This window comes from Rhinatrema bivittatum, chromosome 7 (assembly GCF_901001135.1).
Source record: "Rhinatrema bivittatum chromosome 7, aRhiBiv1.1, whole genome shotgun sequence".
Taxonomy (NCBI): Eukaryota; Metazoa; Chordata; class Amphibia; order Gymnophiona; family Rhinatrematidae; genus Rhinatrema; species Rhinatrema bivittatum.
Genome location: NC_042621.1, coordinates 224,756,405 through 224,764,436, shown reverse-complemented (window position 1 = coordinate 224,764,436; position 8,032 = coordinate 224,756,405).

Here is an 8,032-nt window from a genome sequence, read left to right as displayed (position 1 = left end):
CTGGAATAACAGAACAAGCTGGACTACTACTACTACAGAGAAACTACACGCTAGCAGAAATACTGCACTTCAGTCACACACAGGCAACAAAGAGACCAACTACAAATTAGAAACAGAAACATGCAGACAAAACTGAAATAGAAAGCCTGAGAAACTAGACTCTGAACAGTGGAATACTGAAGAAAGAGCAAAATACAAAACTATAAGAAATGCACATTCCCAAAGATGGTATATTCAAATTGCTAAAATCTCAATTTTTTTTTTTTACCTTTGTTGTCTGATCTTTGAATTTTTCTAATCAGTTGGTCCTGGTCTTTTTTTCTGACTTTTCCTTTTTTTTACCTTTGTTGTCTGATCTTTGAATTTTTCTAATCAGTTGGTCCTGGTCTTTTTTTCTGACTTTTCCCTTGTTGGTAATTTCCCAATTCATTTTCAGGGTATCTCTTCTCCTACTGTCTTCTTCTCTTCCTCCCTCTCTTCCTCTCTCTCTCTCACACACACACACACACACACACACACACACACACACACACACAAAGAAGCTCATGCTCTCACAGACTCTCACACATATAAGCTCTCATTCTCATATGTTCTTCCCTCCCCCCCAACAAACTCACATTCTCTACACATACACACAAGCTCTCACTCTCTCACCTCCCCCCCCCCCCCAGGATTGTATTTTTAAACACACACAGATGCACACAGGCTCCAATTCTTATACACAGATGCACACTCAGGCTCCCATTCTTACCCACACTGGCTCACATTCTTACTCTCATGCACACATGCCCAAGCTCCCATTCTCACCTCCCCATACACACACCCACAGTCTCTTACAGTCTGAAGCTACCACCTGGATTAAACATCCACAATGCTTTTCATGTTTCACTTTTGAAACCACTAATTCTCAGTGAGTTTTCTTCCAAGTCTCAGGAACCATCTCCTATCAATGCAGAAGATGACCTAGAATATAAGGTCGAAGCTATCCTTGATGTACGAAGACAAGGCAAGACTTGGGAATACCTTCTTTCTTGTGAAGGTTTTGGCCCCGAAGAAAATTCTTAGGAGCCTCTGGCTAATATCCTTGACAAAGAGATGCTCCATCAGTTCATCTCTCATATCCTTGGAATCCAAAACCTGGTACCTGCAGAGGAGACCGCCCTTTGAAGGTGGGTACTGTTGCGACCATCGCTGCCCAACGGATTCACTCCACCTACCTTTCCTTTCCTGCGACTCCTCCTGCTCCTCATGGATGCTTGGCTGCTGCGGCATCCATCTGCTGTCCTCTCTGGCGTCCCCGGACCGGCTTGGGCGCTGCCTCGGCTATGCTCTCCAGGTACCTTAGGGCGCGCGCACCGCAGCGCCCTAAGGCTAAATATCCAGCAGCGTGATGATGTCACGCTGCTGGATATTTAAACCTACTGTTTAGTGCTAGCCATTGAGTTAGCAAGGGTGATCTTACGGATGGGATTCGCTCTCCATACCCAGCTACTCTGCCTTCCATCTCCTATTGGACACTTTCTGCTAATGGGGTACCCACTTCTCGGGGGCCTCATTGTTTCTTTCAGGTCGCTATTAGGTAACCGGTACTTGCTCTTTGAGGGCCCATGTTCCCTGACTCGCTGCCTGCACCTATCTCCTTCTACTTGGAAGAATTCGCTACAGACACCATCAGTGAGTACTATTATCATCTGCTCCTCAGAGCTGACTCCCTGGAACCAGGTACTCGCTCCTCAAGGGCCTGCCTTCGTTCCAGCACCAGTGCCATCTCCTACATGGAACCGCTGTGTGAGTACTTTGCCAACAAGTCTCTCTACCTCCAGGGATCTGGGACTCGCTCCTCGAGGGCCAGTTCTCCCTATCTCGGGGCTTCTCCATATTTGGGACTCTGTGAATGTTCTATTGTACTCTGTTCTCTTACATTTTCTAGCTTCACGATGATTTGTTTCAGTTCTTCTGAATCATTGCTATTTCTGGCATGGGTATCTCCTCAACAACCTCTTCAGTAAACACCTAAGCAAAGAATTCATTTATTATTTCAGTGATTGCTTTGTTTTCCTAAATGCCCCTTTAACCTCCTCGATCATCTAACGGGCCAACCAACTCTCTCACAAGCTTCCTGCTTTGGATATATTTAAAAATGTTTTTGTTACAAGTTTTTGCCTCTACAGCAAGCTTCTTTTCAAATTGTCTTTTAATCTGCTTTATCAATTTTTTATATCTAACTTGCCAATGCTTATGCTTTTTCTTATTTTCTTCAGATGGATCCTTTTTTCAATTTTTTAAAGTTCTTTAGGATAAAACAGCCTCTTTCATCTCACCTTTTAACCATGCTAGCAGTCATTTGGTTTTCCTTCTGTTGTGAAATTTAACCAGTCAATATTGGAGTAATTGAAATCTTCCATTATTACCAAGTTGCCAAATTTGTTAACGACTCTTATTTCTATTAGCATTTCATCATTCGTTTTTTTCATTTTGGCCAGGTGGATGATAATATACCCCATTGCACATGGGATTTCCACGCATACGAATTCTACTGTGCATTTAGTCTCCTGTAGGATCTTTATCTTGTAGGACTATATGCCATCCCTAACATAAAGCACCATACCCTCACCAAATTGGTCAAACTATCATTGTGATATAATTTGTTTCCGGATATAGTACTGTCCCATTGTTAATCATTTTTCTACCAGGTATCTGAGATGCCAATTATGTCTATCTCTTCATTCAGATCTACACATTTTAATTCTCCCATCCAACTTTTTAGGCTTCTGGCATTAGCACACAGATATTTCAAAGTATGTTTTCTGTTTTTATTAACAACCTGCTTTTCAGTGACAGGGTTAATTTGGAATCTAACTCAGTTACTTCTTTACTTACAAACACATGGGCTACTATTTCTTTTATTGGAACCTCTCTGTCAGGGTGCTCTAACTCCGTTATTCATATTTATTTATTTTAAAAAGTCCTACATTCTGCTACTTACATGATACAAATCAGTCCAGTGCAGTTTACGTCTAAAAATATCCATAATTACAGAAACTCTTTTCTTTAGTATCCTTAGAAAATATCTTCCTCCAAACCATGCACTGATGAGAGACTGTCAGCTTTCCCCCATGTTCTAGTTTAAAAACTGCTCCATTTCCTTTTCAAAGGTTAGCACAAGCAGCCTGGTTCCACTCTAGTTAAGGTGGAGCCTATCCTTTCAGAATAGGTTCTCCCTTCCCCCAAATGTTGCCCAGTTCCTAAGAAAACTAAAGCCATTTTCCCTGCACCATCATCCCATCCACGCATTTAGACTCCAGAGCTCTGCCTGCTTCTGGAGTCCTGCGTGTGGAACAGGGAGCATTTCAGAGAATGCTACCCAGGAGGTTCTGGATTTCAACTTACTACTTATCCTAAATTTGGCTTTCATATACTCCCTTCCACACCTTCCTGTCATTGGTGCCCTCATGTAACAAGACAGCCAGCTCCTCCCCAGCACTGTCTATTAACCTATCTAGGTGAAGCATGTGGTCTGCCGCCTTTACACAGGCAGGCAAGTTATCAAGCAATCCTCATGTCCTCCAGCCATCCAGCTAGTTCCATTCCTAATGATTGAATCACCAACTATAAAGGCTGATCTAACCCTTCCCTCCTGGTCACTAGCCCTTGGAGACTCATCCTCAAAGCGAGAGAATAATGTAACACCTTGAGATCAGGGTCCAATGGCATAGCCAGAGGTGGGCCAGGGTGGGCCATGGCTCACCCATTTTGTGCTCAGGCCCACCCAATCAGCAATGCCCAGTGGCCCAAAAAGAGAGGCCCTGTCACATGACTGCCACCAACACACCTGGGTGTGTATACCCAGGTGAGCAGTGGTACAGGAGAGGAGGAGGTCCAGTAGATTTCAGGTGGAGCCCATCCCTCTGGCAGCCGAAGAAAGAAGAAGCTACCGAGGACCCCATCCCCTCTCCCAGTGGCCGAGATGAGGAGGAGACCCGGAATGCCACCAGAGGATCCCATCCCACCAACAGTCAAAGAGAAGACACTGGGAGGGAACCCATTCTTCTGCTTCTCCAAGTGTGCCGGCTCTGTGGCATTCAAAACACATGCAAAGTAGGTGCTCTATGCTGATCTCATGATGCATAAGATCAGCTTAGAGGAAGTACTAGCTCTGTTAGATTTGAATAACACGAGGCCAGCACACAAGGAAGAGCAGCAGAATAGGCACCCCCTTCTGCTCGCAATAGGGAACTTGACTGTGCTTTGTGTTTGTGTGTGTGTGTGAATGGGAGCCTGCAGAGCAGAGTGTGTGCATTTATGAGTGAATGGGAGCCTGACTTGGGAGTGTTTTGTGTGAATTAGAGCCTGTCTGGCTGTGTGTGTGTGCTTGAATGGGAGTCTGCCTGTGTGTGTGTGTGTGTCTGTGTGTGTGTGTGTGTGTATGAGAGAAATAGAGAGCATGTGGGAATTGAAGCCTGTATGTGTGTTAAGAAGCATATGTGTGTGTGTGTGAGTAGGAGCCTACATGTGAGAGGTCTGTGTGTGTGTGTCTATATATATATATATATGTATGGGAGAGGGAGCCTGCATGTGAGAAACTATGTGAGAGTGGGGGTCTCTGTGTGAGTGTTAGAAACATGAGTGGCAGCCTGCATGTCAGAATGAGAGCCTGTGTATGTGTGTGTCTAAGTGTGTATTGAAGTGGGAGCCTGCACGTGAGAGAGAGAGAGAGCATGTGAGAGCCTGAATGTGTGTGTGTGTGTGGAGAAATGTGAACCCTCATGTGAGAGAGCATATAAGAGTGACAACTGTATGTGTGTGTGTTTGTTACGATCCCCCCTGTTGCTGCGCTACAGGTGGTATTTCACCTTCCACTGGAGGCCGCTTTGAAGCCAGGGCCTCGCCTGTGTACCATCCAGGATTTGCTCCAGAGCCTGGGAGGCCTAGCTGTTCCTGAGGCTTGCTTGGCTGCGTTTGGACTTCCTGGTTGGCCACGCCTTTTTCTCTAGGGGCTGGCCCGCAGCTCTCCACCTCAGTTATAGGGCCAGCAAGGGGCGGTCCAGGTAAACTCCTCCCAGGGAGTTGCCCACATCAGCTGTATAAAAGGACTTCCTCTTCAGTTCCACTTGGCCTTTGGATTGAGTTCTACAGTCGTCTGTACCTCTTCCTCGATCCAGGTCCTCCGTGGTCTTGCTTGCTTTGATGGCTCCTTGTCCTGTCTCTGCCTTGATGTCTGTTCCTGATGTTGCCCTGATGTCTGTTCCTGATCCAGTGCCTGATCCAGTTCCTGCTTTTCCTTCCTGCTTTAGGCTGCCAGGAGTGCAGCAAACCCCGCTTTAGGCTGCCAGGAGTGCAGCAAACCCCGCTTTAGGCTGCCAGGAGTGCAGCAAATCCTGCTTTAGGCTGCCAGGAGTGCAGCAACCTACCCTGCCTTGACTGCTAGGAGTTCAGTAACCCACCGCTTCCTCTTCCCTGCACGTGTCCGCTCCCGCGATTGTAGGACAGGGTGGTCCGTGACCAGTCCAGCCGTGCTGGCTGTGTAGGGCGCCCTGAGAGACAGTGCCCGTATCCTGCTTCAGCCCTTGCCTTGTTTCAGCCCTGTCTTGGATGTCTGCTTCAGCCCCCGTCTGATGTCTTCAGTTCTAAGGACTCTGTTTGCCCTCGCCTCTGTCCGGCCTGCCGCCCTATGCCGTACCCAGCGGCAGGTCCAAAAGGGCTTGGAACAGTCGGAGGACCGTTCATCAATCAACATCCCAGTGTTGGTTGCCATGGGCGTGCAGGTCCGGCTGAGGGTCAGACTCCGCTCCTTATCCCCTGCTTCTGTTCCTGCCTGCCTCACCATGCCTGCACCGGCTCACCTCCCACGGTGTGGCTTGGGGCTCCTCCTTGAGTCCTGCCGTGGCCCAAGGGCTCACCACCTGCTATAGAAGCGACCGCGTTCCGCACGCTCGGTAACAGTGTTAGCGATCACCTCGCCAAGGGGGCGGAGTTAGCAATCTGTTATTGATCTGCTCCCCCAGAGGGGAGGAATTAGCAACTGTTATGCTTTGTTTCTGTAGAAAGATGAGCCAGCAACCTGTATGATCCCCACGGGGAGTTAGCTATCTGATATGGATCAGTTTCTGCAGAGAGAGGAGTAATGGTCTGATGTGGGTTGGCTCCCACAGAGTGGCAGATGATAATACCACTCGATTAGTGTAATGAGTAACACTTAGTAGAAATAGTGAATCCCTGGGCTGATGGCAGATGACAGCCCCTCAAGTGGAGATCCTGAGAGGGACCATCGGCTAGGCTGGAGTATTGAGACAAACACAGATAGTTTTTTATTATACTGGAAGTAGAACCACAAGAGGTAGCAGTAGTGAGCTGATGTGCCCAGCAAGGCTGAAGTCCCTCAGACACTGGAACTACGATCTCTGAGTTGCTGAGCTGTAAGGAGAGACGATAGGTAGTGAGTAGACAGGGTATGCTGGACATAATCAGTGGTAGATGATACACTCACAATTGTAGATATCTGTAATGTCTTCTTATGCAACAGAGAGTCCTCAGTGTTCAGGAGCAGGAGCCGCAGGCGAGTACTGGTTCCTATAGGCAGTTTGAAATAGAACTCACAATAACTGTGTATGGGATGGCTTCTGGAATAGAAGAGAGGCTAGGAGAGATTTAGGAACATAGGCCCTCATGGAGCGAGTACTGGTTCCTATCTGCAATCTGCAATGGTAAATCACGATCTCAGCACCTGCGATAATGTCTTAGACTGAAGGGAGTCTTAGAGATTAGGAACAAGGGCCCTCGTGGAGCGAGTACCAGTTCCTGTCTGTAATAGGACTCACTGTATTCATGTCTGCGATCGCCTCCAGGCAATAGGAGTCTTCTGAGTATTCGGGAACATAGGCCCTCGAGGAGTGAGTACCGGATCCCGTCTAGCAATCTGAAATCAAGAAGAAAGAGAACGAAGCCCCCAAGGAGCGGGTACTCCTGGTAGGTTTGAAAAGGCCGAGCGGTGGAGAAATATTTCCCCTTGCTGACTCGGATCGTTGTTGCAAGTAGTGTGGACTGCCGAAGCAAGTCCCGTTGGAGTTCCTTGCTAACTCGTTTGTAGTTAGCAAACAAAGACTTTTAAATTGAAAATGGATGACGTCACTACGGGGGAACGCCCCCGAGGTTCGCGCCCTTGCTGGTACAAAATCTGGAGCTCGCGTCATCAGGAACATGGCGGATCCGTAGCGTCAAGCCAGCCCGGGGATACCGGGACCAAGAGGCGGGGAGAAGCCGCAGCAGCATCTGTTCGTCTGAGCCGAAGGGAGTCACCACAAAGGTAGAGAGGGTGGAGCGAGGGCAAGAATAGGCATGAACGCAACAGTGTGGGTCAGTGGAAGGAATGGGAGCCTGTGTATGAGAGAGAGAATGTGAGTGAGCAAGCCTGAATGTATGGGAATGGGAGCCTGCATGTGAGAGAGAGCATATGAGAATGAGCATGGGAGAAAAAGCCTGTGTGTGTGTTTGTGGGAATGGGAACCTGTGTGTAAGAGCATGTGAGATTAAGAGCCTATGGGGTAGATTTTCAAAGGGATACTCTTGTACCCCCCGAAAACCTACCCCAAACCCCCCTGCGCGCGCCAAGCCTATTTTGCATAGGCTCGGCGGTGCGCGCAAGCCCCGGGACGTGTGTAAGTCCCGGGGCTTGCAAAAAGGGGCGGTTGGGGGCGAGGCCAGGGGGCACGGTTAGGGATCGGGGGAGTGTCCGGGGGCGTGTGGGCGGTCCGGGGGCATGGCTGAGTGCCTCGACACAGCGGCCTGTGTCGGGGCCTGCTGCGCTGGCGCTCGTAAGTTACTACTACCCGGAGGCAGTAGTAACTTCTCCGATAAAGGTAGGGGGGGTGTCTAGATAGGGCAGAGGGGGGGGAGGGTGGGTTAGGTAGGGGAAGGGAAGGTGTGGGGGGGGGGGGTATAAAGGGAATGGGCAGCGCGCACAGGGCTCGGCGCGCGCAAGTTGCACAAATGTGCACCCCCTTGCGCGCGCCGACCCCAGATTTTATAAGATACG